We start from the raw sequence: 25,047 nt of genomic DNA on the forward strand, positions 1-25,047 counted from the left end.
ACCTTCTCAATATCACAACTATAAGACAGAGTTTGGTAGAAGGACAACATAATGCCAGCAGTGTTGCTGTATTACATCAGAACATGAACAGAGCATGGCCATCTAGAATCCATTGGCTTAAGTGGTCAAACACCAAGAGGGTTTCAAAGATAAAAAGGCAATCATTCCTACGGTATTTTTCTGTACAAAGCATGAACTAAGACCATTTTGCTATAATTCAGCAATCCTTTAACTTGCTAGAAGAACAAAAAATATATCCCTTTCAATTCCAATCAGATGATAAGTATACTTCTATTTATTTCCAGTTGTATGACAAAGAAGGTACTTAATTAAAAATACCTAAGACTCTGAGACATTAAAACCAAGGCTACTTGTACCTGCCATAGATATGATTTAAAATTGTAGGGAAGATTCCATGCCCCTAATGGTTCTCCCACACTTCTAAAAATTTCTACTTCATCCTTATGCTTCCCAAATTCCATTTATTTTGAGTAGAGCTTTGTAAATCCATAAATCTCCTGAAATTGTATAATTTTTTTGCGGGCTTGTGACATTTTCCTGAGGAAAGTGTCTAGGGCTCTCATAAGATTCCCCCAAGGGTCACTGAGCGCACTAAAACTAAGGCATTGGACACTTCTCTGGTTAACAAGCTCTTCAAATGCAAATTACCCTTGGAAGTAAATGGTGCTTTTTGCATAAATAGTTCCCAAAGACTGGTCAGCATTTGGCATATGCAAGCAGAAATGTTTCCCCATCTTTTATTTATTTATTTATTTATTTATTTGAGCGAGCGAGCGAGAGAGAGAGAGAGTATGGGCTGGGGAAAGAGCAGAGGGAGAGGCAGAAACAGACTACCCCCTGAGCAGGGAGTCCAATACCGAGCTCAATCCTGGGACTCCAGGATCATGACCTGAGCTGAAGGCAGGTGCTTAACCTACTAAGCCACCCAGGCACTCCAATGTTTATCCTCTTAGTTATATTTCCGATGACTCCAGGTTGGCTGAATAAGGCCCTCAGGTTCATAGACCTATTTGCCAGCAGATCCTGCATGGTGCTCACACTATAATCTCTTTTCAGAAAATTTGCTAACCAGACACCCTGCTCACGGCTTAATTTCTCAGGTTTCTCACCAGTTCTGCAAAGAGAAGTTGTGCAAAAGGACTGGGCTACTTGAAGACTGTGGTCCCTGGGCTTCTTTTACAGTTCACCCAGAACATTTCCTACTGAATGAACAAATTAAAAAGAAAACGTATGGATTTGTCAAGTTCTTCCAAGTGAAATTTGGTATTTGACAATGAGTATGCTTTCAAAAAAAAAAAAAAAAATTCCAGCTCATGTTAAACAACCTTGGTCTGTTCATACAGCTTGTGCAGTTGACCATTTTACATATAAAATGGTAAAATAAAAATGAATGTTGTCATATTACTTAATTCGATCTTCTAAACATATATCCCATTTAAAAAATATGTGTCACGGGCATTTGGATGGTTCAGTTGGTTAAGCATCCGACTCTTGGTTTTGGCTCAGGTCATGATCTCAGGGTCACAGGATCCCCTGCATCGGGCTCCAAGTTCAGCAGGGAATCTGCTGGACATTCTCTCTCCCTTTCCATCTCCCTCTACCCCTCCCCCTGCTTGCACGCTCTCTCTCTCAAATAAATAAATAAATCATTAAAATATATATACATATGTCATCATGAAGTTGCCAATTGTCCTGTATTAGGCTAAAATACCTTCTATTATAAGACTATACGTAACAAAATTTAAAGGTATTAAGCTGTCCTTTATTTTACTAAATTATTGTTATAGAAACTGAAAGGGAAGATGACAATTCAAAACTTTTTAAATTTCCCTAATTGGCAAAATTCAAAAGCTTAGCATTGAATTATACCATAATGTGAATTTACTTAACAACTTGATTTCCTACTCAGAGAGCTAAGTGCACTAGGGAAGAAAGCAGAAAGCAAGAAGAGAAAGGATAAACAGAAATAGGGTTGTTTTGAGGGTTAGAACCCTGAGGTGGGACTCTCTGGTGATGTCTAGGGAGGTCAAGGGCATTGCAAGGATGTAGGGATGTGGGTGCCAAAAGGGAAGCTGCAAGTCCCTCAAAACAAATTCTGTCACTTTTGTTATGTTACCAAAGAGGTTCCCTGGTCATCAGGGTATATTGGCGGTAATCACTACCTAACAAAGATAAAAGCCCTTCATGGCAAAGACATTTTGAAAGGTGTTGTATTTTATATAAATCTAAAAGTTGTATTCAGAAAAGATCATTTGACCTATTTATTTATAAAAACTTTTAAAATAATATTTTTTAATTTTTACTTTTGTAGCTCTATTGTTCTGGAGACATTTTAATAGCTATAGAAAAACAGAGATGTTGCTTAAGCACAGTCAAATCTAACAGAAACTAAAGAGCTTGCCTTCAGAGTTTGCTTGGGCCTAGAGACATGGCCACTTGCATGGAAAGTCCCCAAAGATACAGTCCCTGCCATTCTTTTTTTTTTTTTTAAGATTTTATTTATTTATTTGACAGAGAGAGATCACAGGTAGACAGAGAGGCAGGCAGAGAGAGAGAGAGAGAGGGAAGCAGGCTCCCCGTTGAGCAGAGAGCCCCATGCGGGACTCGATCCCAGGACCCGAGATCATGACCTGAGCTGAAGGCAGCGGCTCAACCCACTGAGCCACCCAGGCGCCCCCCGTCCCTGCCATTCTGAAGATTGTCTCAACCATCCCTTCACTCCTTCAGTGAAGAGTTATTTAGACTGGATCTTTCCACACCATACAATTCAACGGACTCGTATTCACCAGCTAAACAAGGATATTGGGTCTTTAAATAACAAAAGCCACATTTATATTAGGAGGAAAATATATTTTTACATTTCTAAAAGGCTTGGCAGAAGCCTGGATTTTGGTTTTTTGGTTTTTTGTGTTTTTTTTTAAGACTCGTGACCATCAGTCTGGGAAGTGACTGGTCACCCAGTGGCCTGCTATTGAAATCTCTCTGGGACACTCAGTACCTTTGGTTTACAACAAAGAAAGGCTCATTCTGTCACTACATAAAAGGATCTTCTAATAAAAAAGCATCTTACCTGTCTCAAAGGAATATTGGAACAATGAATTAGATAATACCCTCAAAAAATACATTTAAACAGTGCTGTAGAAATAGAAGATGCTATCTTATTGCTACTTTTTTATAGACGATGTTACTTATTTTTCTTGAAAAAGCTACCTTTTCATCAGGAAAAGTCAAAAAGCAAATATACTTAAAATGACCACTTTATGGACTTAAAAATGTATTTGTGGCTAGATGGACATTTCCCTCCTCCCTTCCTGCCCTCCAAGGCCAAGCAACCCCATGGGACCTGAGATTTCTGTAGTCACAGTTGGGAGAAGAACTGAGACAGGCAATAGCACATATAAGCAGAAAACAGCTGAGAAACAAACTACAGAAACTTATCAGAAGAGGAGACCTTTGACAGCATGGAATTCAAACTCCGTGCTATCCTAGTGAGAGGCTTGAACCCAGAAAAGTTAAGCAACATTCTGAACATTTTGCAGCCAGTTAGGAGCAGAGTCGTGGTAGTTCTTTAACACATCACCTAATGGCTGGAAGGAGAAAAGACAGTCTACACTACCTGTTTCAGCATTCCCACAGTCCCAGAACCTGTCTCAAGCTCAAGTTCACCAAGAGGGCACCCAAGCCCTGGGACTCTACTGCATGGGGGCTAGGCTAGCAGTTAGGACAGACCCTCAAGCCTAGTGACCTGGGCTCCTCCCTAACCCCACTCTACTCCCCAGGCAGGTAAGCTAAGGCAAATCCTTCCTCCAAGCTTAATTTCCCTCAGCTGTAAAAGTAGATCTCATCAGTAGGTACTCACCATAGGGTCGTGGAGAGGATTAAATGAGACTACAAAGACAGTGTTTAGCACAGTGTCTAATGATAATTGTTGCCTTTAATGTCTGTAGATAGCAAAATTAAATGAGGATTAAATGAGAAAATGTGCATAAAGTGCTCAGCAGGGTGCCTGACACCATAATAAGTGTTCAACAAATACTGGGAGGTATTATTGCTTCATACACCCACGTGAGCATTCACTTCACACATGCTCGTTGAGCCCTTCCGGAGTGCCAGGAACTATGCCATATCCTGGGGATTCCACTTCTCGAGCTCAACTTGCTCACAGTCAAAGGCAAGAGACAGACGTGTTCGAATAAATGCTCTGCATCAGGGGTGGGCAAACAAAGCCCATGGGCCAAATCGACTCCGTTTTTGGCATGGTCCATGAGCTGAGAACCATTTTTACATTTTTAAATATTTGGAGAAAAAATGAAATAAAGAAGAATATTTCATAACATATGAGGAATACATGAAATCCAAATTTCTGGGTCCATCATTAAGTTTTATTGGAGCACAGCCATACTCATTCATTTAGATATTGTCTATTATGGCTAACACCCTCTCACAGCCAAGGCGAATAGTTGCAACAGAGACCATATGGCTGGCGAAACCTAAAATGTTTCCTATCTGACCCTTTACAGAAAAACTTGCCAACCCCTGCCCTATATCCTGGTAAAGAATACAATATAGATGTGCAGTGAACGGTGCTATAGAAGCACGTGGTAGGGGATCAGGGCCCCTCCTCACTCCATCTGGGAACTTGTTAAAGCTTCACTAAGGAGCTGAATCTTAAAAAATGAGTATAGGTTTTCCAGGTGAAAACTTAGAGTCATGGCCAGCAAGGAAAGTGCCAGGAAAATAGTGCTTCTTTAAGCCAATCCTGACCTCACTGTCCTAGCAACATCCACAAATGCCATCACTATCCATCCTATGCAGGGTTTTAGCTATCTAGTAATCTCCACAACATTGTCCTAGATGCCAGAACAATTCTCTTCTCTCAGAAACATCACATAGAACTTTTCATCCCTCTGAGGTTTTCAACTTTCTGATGGAAATGAGATTTAATGGCCTCATTAGGAACATGTTCCTTCCTTGTGTCGACGTCCGGGCTCATTAGCAGGTGTCACAGGACTAATCTGTAACTGCGACTGGTTCTCACAACTGGTGTGAAAACCACACTGGGTAACGAAGTTTTAAACTGAGATGTGCTCCGTGGAGAAAAAAGAGAAAAAAGAAAACCAACAGCAAAGGGCAGGACTTAGCAGGTGCACCAAAATAACAAGGGGTAATGTGGGAAAAGCAGGCCAAGGGATGTGAAAGTCTTCTGATTTGTGGGCCAGAAAGTGAGCAGCACTGACAACTAGAGACATTCCCGAAACTTGAGACCTGGAGAAACAATGGCAAACATACAAGTGACTTCGGTCGCCAGGGCCTATGACACGGCCCTGGCTTCCCTCAGTGAAGTCATTCGAAGGCTCTGCTCTTGTCAACTCAGAGGTTTCCATAACCTTGAAGTCATGTAACAGAAACTAAGAGAGATAGACTCCAACCAAATGTGAAATGCATACTGGAAAAAAAGAAAAGAAAAGAAAAACAGAAGCAGAAACAAACAAAAAGCCCACGTATCAGTTTACCTTGTCCTCTCTGACTTAGAAGTAAGTAGAAGTTAATGATTGGGTGACAGCCCAGGGTAGCTCTACTCCCCAGTTCTTCCCACTTCCATACAATGCACATGAGTTCACCCCAGCTCTGCCAGGAAGCCCCAGGGCAGCCATAAGCATTATTCCATTCTTCCACCCAACTTCCCACCCAACCTTCATCTATCCAACAGCATATTGTTGGAGAGCCTCTATGAGGCAGGCACACCAGCACTGGTGATACTATAGGAAATAAGACAGGAGTCCTCCCTGTTTGCATGGAGCTTTCTGCAGAGCATGGATGACAGAGTGATTGTCAATGAATTGAATGTTCTAGAATGAGACAATCAAAGGACCTAATAGAGCCAAGCTGGGCAGGGTTTACAGTGAGGAAAAGGGAGAAAGGACAACTTTTCTCTGTGGACGGTTCTTTAGAAGTAGCTAAGCAGCATGATTTGTAACCATTATTTGGTAGTGTCAATTAAACAAATCTGGCTTTCGTTTATAGCCACAAGGGCAGGGGGGCTGTGTCAAGGAGACAAATCCAAGCCCCACAACAGTACTCAAACCACTCCCCCTGCTCCTGACTCACGCCTTCACATCTGGCTCTCTCCTCACTTAAGACAGGCGCTTTCCCAGAAGTCTCCATGGCACCCTGCAAATAGACTTCAGTGGGCATCCCACCAGGTCAGTGGAAATGCCCAGACCCATCTACACGCCAGCAGGGGACACTGCTTGTGTTCTATCCTAGGAAGCTACAGAGCCTCTGATAAAACAAATGGAAAACTTCCATCTGTCCAGTCCCAGGTTCATTAGCTATGGTTGGACATATCTAAACCATGCATGTATAAACCAGTACAAACCTATCCCAACAACAGGCATACAAATCTCACTTACTGAGTGACCCAGGATGCAAAGAAATTGTGCGGTTTGGATTACTGGGATAAAGATTGAAGCCACTGCATATTTATGTCCCCCAAACAATATTCACACATAAATCAAGCTCTATCATTTTGTAGAAATGCTTTCAGCTACAAAGCCCCTCACTGTTGCATTCTTCACTCACAAACTGTGTATTTTCTTAAATACAGAGACAAAGACAGCAAACCATTCAACTACACAGGGAAATATTCTTAATACAACTAGTATTCTCTACGCTGCCAAACTCTAATGAAGTCAGAGAGGAAATATTCTTCCTTTGCCTCCCATTGAAAGAATGAGCATAAGTTTGAGAAAAGATGAGTGACCCACTTAGAACCTCTCTCACAATAGCCATCGAACAAGCTGCCTGCTTTTTTGTAAGGAATGGCCACCTATAAATCTCTTTCCATAGAAATGAGTAATACTGTTTTTTTAATATTTATATGTGTGCCCAAAGTATACAAGACCTTATATAATAAATAATACTGTGCCAAACAAACAGTGAAGTCTCTGCTCTAAGGATCTTTACAATCAAACATGTAAATAAAACAAGCAGGAAAACTTCAGATGGAGTTGGAAATGGGAATTGAAAGTGGAATGCTTCAGTCATTATGGGGGCTCCTTCTGGTTTCAAGATTATACAAGGAGCAACAGTTGTAGAAAGAAGAAAGAAGAAAAGTATGAAAAAGAGAAAAGAGACAGTGACCAGTGGGAAAGTGAAATGTCTCTCTTCCCGGCCTCCATCACTCGGGCTATTGTTCAACAGAAACTCCTTCACTAGGTGACCCAGAGCAAAGAGACTGGAGCAAAGGAGAGGTGTTTCAGGTGGGGGTTGAGAGCGGAGTCTCAGAGATAAGACTGGGTTGCAATCCTGGCTCTCACAGGGTGTGTGTTTTGGATCAAGGTCATTAATCACCTCCATAAGCCTCAGTTTCCTTATCCGTTAAACAGAGGAGCAATAGTGCAGTATAGTACTTGGACTTACAGGGGTTCAGGAAGATTAAATGAAATAATAGAGAAAGTGCAGTGCCCAATATACAAAAAAGTTCTAAATAAATTTCATCTATGTGATTTTTATTTTACATAAATACATTTGTTTTCATCTTGAAGGAAGAAAGGAAGTAGTTGAATGGTGTGGTGGTGAAGCACTGGCTGGCATCTGAAAGACCTCATGTTGGGCTTCAGCACAGGCAAGTCATCTAACCACTCTAGAGCCAGTTTCCTGTAGAAGGGAAATATGTTGGACTAAACTATCTTAGAGCTCCCTTATATCCCTAAAATAACTCCATAATTCTGAGATTAAAACCAGTAAGTTCCTATACCACATTTCTTCCAAAATGCCAGGCACCATATGGGCTCTCTTGTTCTCTCTAATCTGGATTCAGTGTCGCCACAAATCAAATCATGTCTCTTAAGACATAACTGATGAATTTAGACTAGAGTGTGGGTGTTTGTCCTGTTTCCCCAACGAGAACTAGAAGAAGGGGGTCAATCTCTTTCTTCTTATACTTCAACATCAGTCACAAGAAGACCAGGCTCTCTTGGTTCCAAAAGCCAACTGACTTTGACCCTGCTCCAGGGATGAGATGGCAACCATTACCTTCTTCTTTGGCGGGTGGGGGGGGGGGGATGCTCCATGAGCTGGAATTATGGCAATATATCCAGTTTACTTTGTGACATTTTCGCAAATTTGATACCACTGAAATAAAAAATACAATGCTTACTCGGAACAATAAAATGAGGTTGGAACTGCATGAGTAGTCACAAAAAAAGGAATCATGGAAATGTATCTTTTCTAGGAAAATATCTAACAATGGGTGCTCTCTGAAGCTGGGGGTTGTGTTTCTGAGTGGCATATATGCAATTTCAAGATATCGCTTGACTCATGTTTCTCATAATCATCAATGTAATACTCTGGCTCCTTGGTAAGAGTTAGATATCGTTTCATTTCCTTACTGTTTCACAAGCATTTTGAAATCCTGTAACAAAGGTGATATGAAACGGATGTATGAGATTTATCTTAAAATCCAATTGTGTTTAGTAATAATACTCCTTATAGAAATCCCCCTTGTATAAGACCCTATGTGATATATTTATATAGCAATATACAGTCGCCACTCCATGATGTGAGAGATTACCTAAGCTGTGAGTGTTAATGTTACCCTCCTCTCCCTTTCCTCTGGCTACTTGAGTCCCTTTTGAACATAGCTCATTTCTATGTAATCCACATCCCTTTGTTGAATGTGCTCCTTCTCTCCCATATAAATTAAATTAAATTCCCTAACAGCTAAAGACGGAACACAAACCAAGAGAAAACAGACTCTGTGTGTCTCCGCTGTGCTTATAATAATAAATGTTGATTTTTGTTCGGCTTCAGTTACTGAAGAATAGCCCCAACTTCTGAGAAAATACAAAAATAGTTCTATCATACTATATTAGCTTATAACGACAAGCTAATTGGTTGGCAGGATATTGGTAAGGTAAGTCCAAAAATCTGGGTTCCCATCCTAGCCCCACCACCTACTCTATGTATCTGAGGCCCCATGGCTCATCAGTAAAATGAGAGATGGGATACTCCCCTTACAGGACCATTATGAGAGTTAAATAAAGTAATTTAGATCAATGAGAGAACACTATGCAAATATTAGCTGTGATTCTATAATTTAATCAATGTCATCTCAAATCCTTTGTGGAAAGAGGTAGAATGGTTAAACAGAAATGATAGATGGAAGGATAGATGGAAAAATAGATAGAGACGGAACTTAATAATAATTCCCAATACATGTATGATATTTTGTCATCACAAACTGAACTTTAAAAGTCATGGACCCTCTGCACACAGTTGTACAATGTGTGGCCTGTCCCCCGGCACCCTTCCAGCTGAGAGGCTGAGTGTGGGGACCCAGCCCACACTTGCTCACATGGGACACATCCTGATGCAGGACTGTGTCTCCCCCAAGGTACGGACACCTGTTTCTAATTTTCACAAAGCTCTCCTGTGTACCAGCAGGGAACCTGACAAGAATTATTGTATGAAATCCTCAGACAATTCCGAGAGATACTATTGCTACTCTCTTACAAATTAGAAACCTGAGACGGAAAGAACTGAAATGAACTGCCCAATTGCCCAAAGGATTGAAGCAAGAATCAAGATCTTCCAGCCCTTTAGCCAGTGCGATGTCTAGCACACAATGGAAACCTAAGAGCAAAGGAACTCCCACTTAAGTGAGGAGAGGACATATATAAAGTTGGACAAGACATTACAGACTCCATCACAGAGGTTAAACTTCTCTGCTTATTTCCATCAACAGATCCTAAATCCATAAATGGAAAGAAATCATGTCAAGAAACTGTAACACAAATCGGGAACAGACAGACACAAACTCCACCCCATACAACACAAACACACGATGCTTTCCATCAAAATGCTTTTAATGCAATTAAAGGGAAGTGTTAATAGGAACTATGATGGAAACACAGTATGATGTGTTTTCTAATTTGTGTCTATAAACTGATGGAGGATTCAGATGAATGCTCCCAAGTTGGGGTGGGATGGGGCCTCAGACCTGACAGGATCAGAGTTTGGGAGGGTGACCTTGAGGTGTGCACTTTAGAACTCTTCATGGCGACTCTGTCAGAGCACACTGGCTGACATGGATCACCAAAGGTATGGCGAGCAGCTACCATTCCTGCATCCTGCGGGTGAAAACAAGCAGAAAAGATCCAAGAAGTGCAAGCTGAAAGTTGAACAGAGCAGATCAAAGCCTGTAAACTGAAGAAATGATATCAAGGAGCTATTGATGGAGGCAAATGATCAAGGGTCCAGAAAGAATGAGAACAAGGAATGGCGTGTGAGTAAGGGGGATGTCTGAACAAGCAGCAAGAAAAAAAAGAAGAAGAAGGTGAGCCCTCCATGTTCTTACACATATTTTACTGTGGATGAACTAGTTTCATTTAAATGATCAAGGTCAGAAGGGACAAGAGGACCTAAGCTCTGGAGCTCTGGAAGGCCAAAGAGTGAATAAAATTAAATGTGGATATGGATAAATCTTCAGGCCAATGCTATGAAAGAGTCCTTAGGGGGTATGGGATCTTCCAAAGCTAAGGTGAATGGAGTTGGGAAGTAGAAAAATTATAGGAACATATATAAAAGGGGAGATCTAACACACAGCAGAGTAGCAGTCATTCACCCATCTGTTCATTCAACACACTTCACTGGGTACCCATTAATAGTATGCAGTAATAGTAGTAGCTAACACACAGCACTTCTTCGGGGCCACACATTATTCTAGGGACTTTCAAACTATTTAACTCTTGCTCCTTTCTGTCATCATAGAGAAGGAAACTGAGGCACGGAGAGGCTAAATAGTTGGGCTGGAGTCACTCAGCTAGTGAATGGTGTGAGCAGGGTTTAAAGCCAGGCTCTCTGGATCCAGAGCTCATGCTCACGTCCTTACCTGTGATAACCTGCTACATTCTGACTCCCTGCTGGCTTTCAAAGCTGGGCAAGGCCTGCCTCCTTTTGTTATAGGCATTGACCATCCAGTCAATAAATAGGAACACGGAGGACAAAGTCCTATGTAAATCTCCAGTCAGTCACAATTTTCCTGGGTAGACCCAGATTTCCTTCTCCTCATTTGGGTCCCAACTGTGGAGACTTTGCCCATTACAGGAGCCTAAGAGCAGTATAAATCAGTATTCATCACTCCTCTACCCATCTAATAATGGATTTGAATGATGCACATATAGTTTGAGCTCTTAGCAGGCATTTGGAATTTATTTCTGGTTTACCTGAAATCCTTTCTTGAAAAAGGAAGTCTAGGACATCCTATAGATTGCCAGTAAATAAATATAAGCCTCTACCTGGGAACGGTTGAAGTTTTATGTAAGATGATCTCGGCAAAAGTTAAATGGACTTTAAGAAGAAACTCTGAATAGTCTTATGTTAAAAAGCTTTTTTTATGAGCTGAACACACTGTAGGCATACTACTAAGAAGAGGAACACAGGTTCCAGAAAACTGTGCAGGACAACTCAGAGACACTCAAACTGTTTTGCTTCAGAACCCCACATCACTGTTTCACGGACAGGCTCTGTGTCTTCTGACTTCAGCGCATACAGAGTACCCTTGAAAAAATAGCCCTTCACCCCTCATGCCTGTGTATGTGTAGCCCACAGATGTCATAAAGGACCATTCACAGATCTTAAATGCTCTTTAAATAAACTGTTCCAGTTATTACTGCTACATAACAAAGCACCCTAAAACGCAGAGGCGTAAAGCAACAAGCAAAGCTTCTTTTTGCTCATAAGTAGGCAACCAGAGCAGGACTCAGTGAGGAACCCTGGTTGGATTCTTCATCTCTGCTAGGGGATCTCTCTAGTATGTCAGTTCAAGGTCAGCTCAAGGCTACCAAGGCCCATGTCCCAAGAAAGAGAGCCAAGGGAAAGCTGTATTGTCTTTTATGGCCTTGCCCCAGAAGTCCTGCAGCCTTACTTCCTCCATATTCTATTAATCAAGGCAGGCAGTCACAGCACCAACTTTAAGGGGGTTGGGGGGAGGGGGAGATAGACTACACCTCTTGTATGGAAGTGACGAGGAAAATCACATGGGATGGAAAAGATCATACCTGTGATTTTTGCTGGAGTCTACCCTATGAACCCACAGGAAGAATTTGTTTCAGATCCTACACCAGGAATTAATGTGATACTACCCAAGAAAATGTTGGCTGAGCTTATGAAGCTGTGGATCTTGTTTCTCTTTTTTCCATTGGCTTCCAGAAAACTCAGAGACAAATATGTTGCCTTCCTCTAGCCAGACCTCCTGGCAAGCTTCATACATAATAACTTACCTTGTCTTCATTTTTGTTTTCCTACCATTATTCTCCTTTGGCTCCAATTTTCCTCACTTTTAAAACACCCTGTTGTTGTGTACATATTTTGCTAGGCTGCCTTAAACAAAGTGAGATATAAATTTTAAAATATTCTAAAAAACCAGAGAATCCACACAATAGGAAATAAATCTAGCTTTAAAAAAAGACACCAAAGGAGTATATACCTCACTAATAAACAAAGAAGTGCACATTAAAACAAGGCTTCATTTTTTTACTTATAATTTAATGTGGATCCAAGCTTAGTGTTTAGTCCTTTACTAATACTATGAATTATTAAACTGACTTTCTTTCCTGTAGTCAGGGTTAGAGGTCAGGGTATCAATACTTTGACCATATATCAGGTAAATCTCATATAATTTATTGTCCTAACCCTACCAGAATCATGTGGAGTTGGGAGGGAGAATGATGCAAGTTTCTCTAACGGTTGCCAATGCTTTATATGTACCTGAGAGAAACGTGAACTTGCACAACAGTTTTCACAAAATAATTTGGTGATATTTATCAAGTACCATAAATCTTGAGTAAGAGCTTTTTTTTCTATAACAATAAGGAAATAATCCAGGTTCTGGGAAATCTGTATTACACAAAAGGACAAAGGCATTTCCTATACGCATTAGGACATCATCCAGTTTTGTTTTGTTTTGTTTTACTGTGGTAAAATATACACACATAAAATTTACTATTTTAACAATTTTTAAGTGTACTCATCAGTAGCATCAAATACATTCACATTGTTAGGCAACAACTAACCATCTCCAGAACTTCTTCATCATTCTCAACATAAACTCTGTACCCATTAAACAATAACTCTCCATTACTTCCTCCCCCCAGCCCCTGGTAACAGCCATTCTACTTTCTATCTCTATACATCCGACTATTCTAGGTACTTCATATATGTGGAATGGCACAATGTTTGTAGTTTTGTGTCTGGTTTACTTCAAATAGCCTGATGTTTCTAGATTCATCCATATTGTAGCATGCATCGTCAGAACGTCATTCCTTTTTTATGCTAATATTCCATTGTATGTATATACCACATTTCATCCATCCATTTGTTCATTCTGAATGCTAGTATACAAATACCTGCTCAAGTCCCTACTTTCAGTTCTTTGGGGTGTATACTTAGAAGTGGAATTGGCTTTGGTTTGTTTTATTTCAATGAATAATTAGAAGGAATCATCATGTATAACAAATAAGGGAACTGCTAACTAAATTATGGTACATATTCTTAATATCTGTCTTCTTTCAAAATGAGGACTCTGGAGACATCGCAAGTTGCTTCCAGCCTGCCTTCCGGAGACCCTTGTTCTCTAATCCCTACACCTGCCTCCATCACAGAACAGGTCCCACCATCTTAGAGTTCCCTTGAGTGTTTCCCCTAGTAAGTCTCTGTCAAGACAGAGATTTTCTCTTCCATCTCTGGTCTCAGTTCTTCAATAACTGGCACATAATACAAGCTTGAGTAGTGTTGATTGGATGAAAGGTAGATTAGCTAGAAATGGGAGGTCAGAAATTACCTCATGGTAAATATGATTCAGACATTTACCAGTTGATTGTGAAAACCTTATCAAGGACATGAACCTGGACCCTAATTTGGAGAATACAAACTGAAAATCTTAGAAATGATAGGAAAATCTTAGAAGTGTGACTCTACTTAACATCTGAAAGCACTAAAGTGGGTTGCTTTATTTTAGCATTTAATATACAAAGAGAGAGAGAAAGAGTGAGATTCTTGAAAGATCTGGAATCTTTTAGGAGGGCCAGGAGACTCGTTCTCACCCAGAAGCATTCACATATACACATTACTCTTTCCTGTCTATTCCAATGAATGTGCACACAAATATACACACCTATATCCAATGATAATAAATGTGTCCAACATTCTAAAATGCCAGAGCTACTAGAGATTTAATAGCCATAATATATCTAACCCACTCTTAAGTCTTAAAGAAGTAAATTGACTTTTAGTAGTATATATCAGTAAATCCCAAGTCTTATTCAATCTAGATCCTCCCTTTTTTCATTTAATAGCCCATCTTCTTGAATATTGAGTCAGGCCTTTATTTAATGTCACTTCTTCCAAGAAGGCTTCCCTGATCCACCCACCTCCCCAAGCACACCCACCAGTCTTCTTCAATGGATTGATTTACTCTTCATGTCCTTGATTATCCCCTGACATGTCATGTATTTAATCTTTCTTTTGTTTCTATCCTGTCCCTTGTTTTAGAAGGTATACTCCTTGAAGGCAAAAGCTTTTATTTTTATTATTTTTTTATTTTATCCTAGGTGCCTAAAGCAGCATCTGGAATATAATAACAATTCAATAAAAATTTGTTAAATGACCATATATAAAGCTAAACTTAAAAATCAGGAACTAAATTATGTATACAACACACACATACACACACACACACACACACACACTTATGTGTAAATACACCAATAGTTAATAGTAACATCAAAATTGTAACATTGGTGGGATGCCACTGGTTTCTTCTGTATTCTAATGCTGTAATGTAGTTACATTACTTTTAACCATGGGCTATGTACCTGGGCAGGGTATTTCCAGAGTGGGCAGTTTGCTACCAAGAATTCTCATGTTAGAACTTTGGTAAATGCACAGCACTCTAGAATCTTTTCTTCAACTTTGTAATCTCAAATAGTTGATCTTTTTCACAACCTGAGAGATCACTCCTCTATGGAACACCCATTAACCTTGCCTTCAAGAGACTAATATATAAACCCAAAGGCAACTTATGTCTTTAAGAAATTTAACTGCCAGAGGAATCGTACTGTATCTCATTGATTTGGTGATTATAGAATCAGATCAATAATATTTGGTTTTAAGATTCTGATGTTTAATGTGATTGATTGTTCTTTGTGGGGTCAGGGAGAGGAAGCCTGTTGGCCAAGTGATCCCCTCCTAGTCAGAGCTGGGATGTAGAGCAGAGTGTCTCTGTGACTTTGCCAGCTTCCATTACTGACCATCTACTTCCTTTTCTGATTGCCATGTGTTTTCTTATAACATGTTAATACAGCTTAACCCACAATAGCTTTTTGACAAGCTAATAGAGCCAGTTTTCTTGTACTTTCTGTTTCTGGATCTGAGCAATATCTGTAGTTAAGTCATGTTTTGCATATATCCAATGTCATTACTATGCTTTGATTTTATAGATAATTCCCAGAGACTGAGGAGTACCTTCTTTTCACTGTTGCCTACATTAGATTTATAAAAAATAATTTCTAAAATGAGGAAGGCAAATAATCCACATTATAAGAAGTTCCTTTTTTTATCATGTTTTTAAAAATAGAAATGTTTCACAGTCCAAGTGTCCATCAAATGATGAGCAGATAAAGAAGAGGTGGTGTATATATACACAATGGAATATTGCTCGGCCATAAAAAAAGAATGAAATCTTGCCACTTGCAACAATGTGGATGGAGGTAGAGAGTATTATGCTAAGCGAAATAAGTCAGTCAGAGAAAGACAAATACCACATGATTTCACTCATGTGGAATTTAAGAAACAAAACAAACAAGCAAAGAGAAAGTGAGAGAGAGAGCAACAAATCAACAGACTCTTAACTATAGAGAATGAACTGCAGGGTACCAGAAAGGAGGTGGGTGGGGGGTGGATGAAATAGGTGGTAGAGATTAAGAAGGACACTGGTGTTGAGCACCAGGTGTCATATGGAAGTGTGGAATCACTAATATTGTACACCTGAAAGTCATATTACACTAATATTACACTAACTGGAATTAAAATTAAAACTTTTTAAAATATGCATAAGTGCTTCAGAACTTATAACAGGGTCCCAGCTTGAATCTGAATATGTTCTCCTCAAATTTAGTCTATCTGGACATTGCAAAAGGACTAGCAATGCAGGCTCACCAGTGATCTCATTTAATGATGACCAATGTCTTTCCTAGGAAAGAACTCATCCTCAGGATAATGTCAATGGTCTGGACTGGAAGGAAGACATGAATGAGAACATAGCATGTGACTGTCACTCAGACTTTCCTCCAGCCCTACCCGTGGCAGGTTGCACCCATAGAAACCAAAACACTTCTCTTTCTGAAGCTTCCATGTGACCTCTAGACTGTGACATAGCAGCAACATTGGCACTAGTGGTGTCCAGGTGGTGGCAGCTCTGTGCACATTATCTCCATGGAGGGTGACAGCTTCAAAGCCTACATATCAAGGGCATCGAGGTCAGTATCCTCATTGCCAGGCATTGAACATTGGCAGCTGTGGTACTTGAGGTGGGCACTGGTGTCATGGCTGAGTGTGGCATCCACAGTAACTGGAGTCATCATTACAGAGAGTCAGGAGAGAAGATGTTTCTGAAGGCTACATGACAGAGATTTCTTAGAGATCTTTAGACTAGGTCACCAAAACTGAGAGAGTTGAACTTTCTGTGGACCAAGCAAGAACAGATACACAGAAACATTGCTCTGTGACTATTGTTTTAGCCTCCTTTACCAAGGTAGATGTAGCCTGGGAAATTCGGATAACACACTTAGAAGTTCCATCTCAGTTGGATAGCATCATTTCACTTATGGAAAATGACTCATTCTCAGATGATAGAAGACCAAGTAATCACTATTATTCCTATTAACATCAAGCTATATCTATCTACTAAAAACAGTTATTTCAAAATTTGGGAAAATTTATTTTAAAAATGCTTAGTACAAATGACATAAACATCCTTCCTGCCACTCAAAAAGAACATTAATATTTTGTCATATGTGCTCTAAACCTTTCTCTATTAAGAAAAAGCATTACTGTCAAAGATATTGTCCCCTACACTCTCTTCTCCAATGCCTTTCCCATCCCTCACCTTCTGTCCCAACAGGAAACAATGGACGCAATTTCTAAATACACAACAAATAATATAACACATTATTTATGGATACAGAAATACAAAGCAAAAGTATAAAGACAATGAACAGATATACACCAAGGTGAAATTCTAAAATAAGGGATGGGAACAGAATGCTTTACTCTTCCTATAAATACTGCAAAGTGTAAAGAAACTCATTTCTTTTTAATTCAAGGAAAAGTAATCAAGGACAGTCGAACACTTTATAGAAAAGTATTGCACAGCCATAATCTCACTCCTCCTTTTCAGCTGAGTATGAGAACATGATAGAAGGAAATTGGGAGCTGGGAACCAGAGATAAAATACTTTCTTCCTTCGGCAATTCTTCCTTTTCAGAACCTGGAAGAGGAGGAGACCAGGAGACACCTGTAGTCAATAGAGCAGTGAGTAGCTGGAGGCACCATGACACCAGCCAAGCCTAAAGGATAAAGCAAATCCCAGGGCATGGCTTTTGATTCCAAGCCAAGAAATTCAAGGTCATCTACAAAAGGCATTCTAATCGAGGCCAACATGTGTCTGATTACCATAAACAGGTATATCAGTAAAGTTAGTTAAAACGTTACCCAGTTTTTCCATAATCTTTCCATAGTCTTTATTTGCTTTAAGAGTGGCTACTAAGCTTCAGTTAAGCACAGTAGTCGTTAAAAGTATTGAATAAGGTTTTCAGTTGAAGAGTAAAAATATACAAATTGGGGATTATATATCAGGGGTCAGATTTCTAATTAAACAAGAAGATTAAGCCTTTTATCTCTTCCTAAAACCCAACGAATATTAATATTAAAGGAATAAAAATATATTAACTCTTGTGTTTTCAGAGCATGGGTAAGGGCTTGGCAACTGACCCTAGAGTGAGAAGAGAGAAGGCAAGTCTCCCAGCAAGCAAATCGCAGAAAACAAGATAGCGGAGAAGAGCAGAGGAGAAGTATCAGTATAGCTCTGGAAACTAGAAAAGAGGTGACCTTGTGGTAACTGAGTTAGTTAAAGAGAAAGGGCTGGAAAGTACCATAGTGGAGAATATGGGGCAAAGACAAAAAGTACTATCTCTTCACACCATAGGATTCCAGAAAGAGTCAAGATTTGGAAGTGCCAGGAGACAAGGCTGACTGATAAATTAAACTCCAATCTTTTTCGTTGGAGTAGATAATCATTTAGGACCTAGATGTGGGAGCCAGACAACTGAAGATCAAAATGTCACCTTTAAAGGAGACTCCTGGATTGCATCCTGGACCAGAAGGATGTGTGGAAAAGCTGATGAAATTCAAATAAGGTCTGTGGATTGGTTTACTGTATTGTGCTGTGAATCTCCTGCTCTCTATCTTTGTACCATGGTTAATAAAACATTAACACAGGGGGAAGCTTGACCAAGGCTATATGGGAACTCTCTACTATTTTGGCAACCTGGCCATAAGTCTAAAAATGACTTCAAAACTTAAATGTTTTTTAAATGCCTCTTTTATTACTGATAAATCTCTTATTAGAAAATACAGGCTATTCTGCCTGAATCAGATGAATGAGTTAATTCCAATCCTGAACAAGATCTGCCCAATCACAATCATGGGCAATGAAGTGCCAATTCCAGCCCCACCACAGGGTAAACCAGCAGGCCCTAAGCTGACCTATGGCTGAAAGCCAATGAGAAAGCACACTCTATACAAGAGCAAACTTTAAATTTAAGATTTTAGATTTTAGGATCACCTAAAAGAAAGGAAAGAGGAAAAGACTGTTTGCCTACTTTTCCCCTACTGTACAATTAAGTCACTCTTGTTGCCTTGGGAGAAGCAAAGGAGGGAGAAGGAAGAACCCAGGAGTATTATTCTAATGCAGTAATCTCAGACTTTTGGGTCTCAAGACACTTTCACACTATAAAAAATTATTGAAGACCTGGAAGAACTTTTGTTCATGTTGGTATTATATATATAAATATAGATACAGAGATATTTACTATAAAGCTGGTACTTACTTATTAATTTATTTAAATAATAATAGTAAAACCAGCACATATTAACAAAAATAACATATTTTGTGAAAGATAATTCTATATCCCAAAACAAACAAAAAAAATACAGTGAGAAGAATGGCTTTATTGCACATTTTTACAAATCTCTGTCATGTTACATGCTATTATGGCAAAGCAACACATTCCCCCAAAGGAGAAGGCTGGAGGAAGGGTGAGTCTGAACCAAAGCAGTGTTGGTTGAAAGCCTATCTAGAAAGCACTTAAGTCCCTACTCCTAGGTCTCCTTTCTTACCTCTGGTGACTATCTCTTTTATGCTTTTCATAATCTTTCCATAGTCTTTATTTGCTTTATTTGCTACAAAAGCAAATAAAGTAAATAAATGTACTGAGAGGCAAAGCCAGACAAGCTCCAGACTCAGGGTGTCAGCCAGAGCTGAGAAACACCCTACTAAAATAAGAAAACTGGATGAAATCATGCATAAGGTGCAATGAGATCCCAATTGCCTTGACCCCATTTGGTTTTTAAATCCTGGCGTCCTAGTTTGTTATCCACTCCCCAACATGCACATCCAAAGCAAAGAAAAGATTAATTTTTCTCTGAGGAAATTGAACAACCCAAGAAAAAAAGACCTATAAATCCTGATAGTTGGGATATCCATCAATGAAATAATACCAACCAATTACCCTAAATTAAAGCCCACATTTGACAAGGCCTGCCCCTGCACACTGTTCCAATCTGCTTTTGATGCATCACTCTTCAGTGTTAAGAGACAGTCCAGCATTACTGAGCTAAACATTTTCAGAAATCATCCAATGGGGAAAAAATAGACCAAATAATAACAGTAGAATTAAAGGGCAAAAAATTTGAAAAAAAAGAAAAAGAAAAAAGAAAGAAACCTTCATCAAACAACAAAGGACTTTTTGAAAGTTAAAAATATCAAAGCAGAGGAGTCAAGATGGCGGAGAAGTAGCAGGCTAAGACTACTTCAGGTAGCGGGAGATCAGCTAAATAGCTTATCTAAAGATTGCAAACACCTACAAATCCAACAGGAGATTGAAGAGAAGAAGAACAGCAATTCTAGAAACAGAAAATCAACCACTATCTGAAAGGTAGGACTGGTGGAGAAGTGAATCCAAAGCGACTGGAAGATAGACCGCGGGGGGAGGGGGCCGGCTCCCGGCGAGCGGCGGAGCAACGGAGCACAAAATCAGGACTTTTAAAAGTCTGTTCCGCTGAGGGACATCGCTCCAGAGGCTTAACTGGGGTGAAGCCCAGGCGGGGTCAGCGCGGCCTCAGGTCCCACAGGGTCGCAGAAGGATCGGGGGTGTCTGAGTGTCGCAGAGCTTACCGGTATGAGAACAGGGAAGCCGGCTACAGAGACAGAGCCGAGGAGTAAGCTCTAAGCTCGGGGTTACCTTGAACCGGTCACAGGCACGGTCAGCTCGGAGCGCGGCCGGAGGCCAGGGGGACGGAGTCATTGGGCGCTGTTCTCTGAGGGCGCACTGAGGAGTGGGGTCCCGGGCTCTCGGCTCCTCCGGGCCGGAGACCAGGAGGCCGCCATCTTCATCCCCGTCCTCCAGACTCTACGGAAAGCGCTCAGGGAACAAAAGCTCCCGAAAGCAAACCCAGCAAACCCGAGCAGATTACTCAGCCCGGCCCCGGGTAAGGGCGGTGCAACTCCGCCTGGGGCAAAGACGCTTGAGAATCACTACAACAGGCCCCTCCCCCAGAAGATCAACGAGAAACCCAGCCAGGACCAATTTCACCTACCCAGGAGTGCAGTTTCAATACCAAGGAGAGCGGCGGAATTCCAGAGGAGAAGAAAGCAAAGCATGGAACTCATGGCTTTCTCACCATGATTCTTTAGCCTTGCAGTTAATTTAATTTTTTTTTCTTTTTCAATTTTTTTTCAATTTTTTTTTCTCTTCTTCTGCTAAATTTTTTTAACTTTTACCGTTTTATTTTTTAACGTTTTTTAAACAGTTTATCTAATATATATATTTTTTTTCCTTTTATATTTTTTCTTTATCGGCTTTCTTTTTTTAATAGTTTTTTTTTTCTTTCTGAACCCCTTTTTATCCCCTTTCTCCCCCCTCACGACTTGGGATCTCTTCTGATTTGGCTAAAGCATATTTTCCTGGGGTTGTTGCCACCCTTTTAGTATTTTACTTGCTCCTTCATATACTCTTATCTGGACAAAATGACAAGGCAGAAAAATTCACCACAAAAAAAAGAACAAGAAGCAGTACCAAAGGCTAGGGACCTAATCAATACAGACATTGGTAACATGTCTGATATAGAGTTCAGAATGATGATTCTCAAGGTTCTAGCCGGACTTGAAAAAGGCATGGAAGATATTAAAGCAACCCTCTCGGGAGATATAAAGCCCTTCCTGGAGAAATAAAAGAACTAAAATCTAACCAAGTTGAAATAAAAAAAGCTACTAATGAGGTGCAATCAAAAATGGAGGCTCTCACTGCTAGGATAAATGAGGCAGAAGAAAGAATTAGCGATATAGAAGACCAAATGACAGAGAATAAAGAAGCTGAGCAAAAGAGGGACAAACAGCTACTGGACCACAAGGGGAGAATTCGAGAGATAAGTGACACCATAAGACGAAACAACATTAGAATAATTGGGATTCCAGAAGAAGAGGAAACAGAGAGGGGAGCAGAAGGTATGTTGGAGAGAATTATTGGAGAGAATTTCCCCAATATGGCAAAGGGAACAAGCATCAAAATCCAGGAGGTTCAGAGAACCCCCCTCAAAATCAATAAGAATATGTCCATACCCCGTCACCTAATAGTAAAATTGACAAGTCTTAGTGACAAAGAAAAGATCCTGAAAGCAGCCCGGGAAAAGAAGTCTGTAACGTACAATGGTAAAAATATTAGATTGGCAGCAGACTTATCCACAGAGACCTGGCAGGCCAGAAAGAGCTGGCATGATATATTCAGAGTACTAAATGAGAAAAACACGCAGCCAAGAATACTATATCCAGCTAGGCTATCATTGAAAATAGAAGGAGAGATTAAAAGCTTCCAGGACAAACAAAAACTGAAAGAATTTGCAAATACCAAACCAGCTCTACAGGAAATATTGAAAGGGGTCCTCTAAGCAAAGAGAGACCCTAAAAGCAAGAGATCAGAAAGAGACAGAGACAATAAACAATAACAGTCACCTTACAGGCAATACAATGGCACTAAATTCATATCTCTCAATACTTACCCTGAATGTTAATGGGCTAAATGCCCCAATCAAAAGGCACAGGGTATCAGAATGGATAAAAAAACAAAACCCATCTATATGTTGCCTACAAGAAACTCATCTTAAACCCGAAGACACCTCCAGGTTTAAAGTGAGGGGGTGGAAAAGAATTTACTATGCTAATGGACATCAGAAGAAAGCAGGAGTGGCAATCCTTATAGCAGATCAATTAGATTTTAAGCCAAAGACTATAATAAGAGATGAGGAAGGACACTATATCATACTCAAAGGAACTGTCCAACAAGAAGATCTAACAATTTTAAATATCTATGCCCCTAACGTGGGAGCAGCCAACTATATAAACCAATTAATAACAAAATCAAAGAAACACATCGACAAGAATACAATAATAGTAGGGGATTTTAACACTCCCCTCACTGAAATGGACAGATCATCCAAGCAAAAGATCAACAAGGAAATCAAGGCCTATGACACAGTGGACCAGATGGACATCACAGATATATTCAGAACATTTCATCCCAAAGCAACAGAATACACATTCTTCTCTAGTGCACATGGAACATTCTCCAGAATAGATCACATTCTAGGTCCTAAGTCAAGTCTCAACTGGTATCAAAAGATTGGGATCATTCCCTGCATATTTTCAGACCACAATGCTCTAAAGCTAGAACTCAATAACAAGAGGAAATTTAGAAAGAACTCAAATACATGGAGACTAAAGAGCATCCTTCTAAAGAATGAATGGGTCAACCAGGAAATTAAAGACAAATTGAAAAAATTTATGGAAACAAATGATAATGAAGCTTTGCGCAGTGGCAGTATCGTAGCCAATGAGGTTTATCCGAGGCGCGATTATTGCTAATTGAAACAAATGATAATGAAAACACAACGGTTCAGAATCTGTGGGACACAACAAAGGCAGTCCTGAGAGGAAAATATATAGCGGTACAAGCCTTTCTCAAGAAACAAGAAAGGTCTCAGGTACACAACCTAACCCTACACCTAAAGGAGCTGAGAAAGAACAAGAAAGAAACCCTAAACCCAGCAGGAGAAGAGAAATCATAAAGATCAGAGCAGAAATCAATGAAATAGAAACCAAAAAAACAATAGAACAAATCAACGAAACTAGGAGCTGGTTCTTTGAAAGAATTAATAAGATTGATAAACCCCTGGCCAGACTTATCAAAAAGAAAAGAGAAAGGACCCAAATAAATAAAATCATGAATGAAAGAGGAGAGATCACAACGAACACCAAAGAAATACGGACAATTATAAGAACATACTATGAGCAACTCTACGCCAACAAATTTGACAATCTGGAAGAAATGGATGCATTCCTAGAGACATATAAACTACCACAACTGAACCAGGAAGAAATAGAAAGCCTGAACAGACCCATAACCAGTAAGGAGATTGAAACAGTCATCAAAAATCTCCAAACAAACAAAAGTCAGGGCCAGATGGCTTCCCAGGGGAATTCTACCAAGTATTTAAAGAAGAACTAATTCCTATTCTCCTGAAACTGTTCCAAAAAATAGAAACGGAAGGAAAACTTCCAAACTCATTTTATGAGGCCAGCATCACCTTGATCCCAAAACCAGACAAAGATCCCATCAAAAAAGAGAACTACAGACCAATATCCTTGATGAACACAGATGCAAAAATTCTCGCCAAAATACTAGCCAATAGGATTCAACAGTACATTAAAAGGATTATTCACCACGACCAAGTGGGATTTATTCCAGGGCTGCAAGGTTGGTTCAAGGTTGGTTTATCAATGTGGTTCAACACATTAATAAAACAAAGAACAAGAACCATATGATACTCTCCATAGATGCTGAAAAAGCATTTGACAAAGTACAGCATCCCTTCCTGATCAAAACTCTTCAAAGTGTAGGGATAGAGGGCACATACCTCAATATTATCAAAGCCATCTATGAAAAACCCACCGCAAATATCATTCTCAATGGAGAAAAACTGAAAGCTTTTCCGCTAAGGTCAGGAACACGGCAGGGATGTCCGTTATCACCACTGCTATTCAACATAGTACTAGAAGTCCTAGCCTCAGCAATCAGACAACAAAAGGAAATTAAAGGCATCCAAATCGGCAAAGAAGAAGTCAAACTATCACTCTTTGCAGATGATATGATACTATATGTGGAAAACCCAAAAGACTCCACTCCAAAACTGCTAGAACTTGTACAGGAATTCAGTCAAGTGTCAGGATATAAAATCAATGCACAGAAATCAGTTGCATTTCTCTACACCAACAACAAGACAGAAGAAAGAGAAATTAAGGAGTCCATCCCATTTACAATTGCACCCAAAACTATAAGATACCTAGGAATAAACCTAACCAAAGAGACTAAGAATCTATACACAGAAAACTATAACTAGTAACTATAGTACTTGCTCATGAAAGAAATTGAGGAAGACACAAAGAAATGGAAAAATGTTCCATGCTCCTGGATTGGAAGAATAAATATTGTGAAAATGTCTATGCTACCTAAAGCAATCTACACATTTAATGCAATTCCTATCAAAGTACCATCCATTTTTTTCAAAGAAATGGAACAAATAATCCTAAAATTCATATGGAACCAGAAAAGACCTCGAATAGCCAAAGGAATA

General features: G+C 39.8%; 1 long non-coding RNA gene and 1 pseudogene across 1 annotated transcript in view; one reads left to right on the plus strand and one right to left on the minus strand.

Annotated features, from left to right (window-relative positions):
- The window catches only part of LOC125093464 (uncharacterized), a 39,393-nt gene extending 24,463 nt beyond the window's left edge, over nucleotides 1-14,930 (minus strand). Inside the window, exons 1-2 of the long non-coding RNA XR_007125250.1 lie at nucleotides 14,898-14,930; nucleotides 13,865-13,935 (exon numbers count right to left, since the gene is read on the minus strand). This is a non-coding gene — a long non-coding RNA (uncharacterized LOC125093464). The remainder of the gene's footprint in view (nucleotides 1-13,864; nucleotides 13,936-14,897) is intronic.
- An 8,287-nt stretch (nucleotides 14,931-23,217) lies between these two features.
- LOC125094465 (uncharacterized) lies at nucleotides 23,218-23,299 on the plus strand (annotated as a pseudogene).
- Nucleotides 23,300-25,047: the final 1,748 nt, after the last annotated feature.

Source organism: Lutra lutra, chromosome 2 (genome assembly GCF_902655055.1).
Source record: "Lutra lutra chromosome 2, mLutLut1.2, whole genome shotgun sequence".
Classification (NCBI taxonomy): Eukaryota; Metazoa; Chordata; class Mammalia; order Carnivora; family Mustelidae; genus Lutra; species Lutra lutra.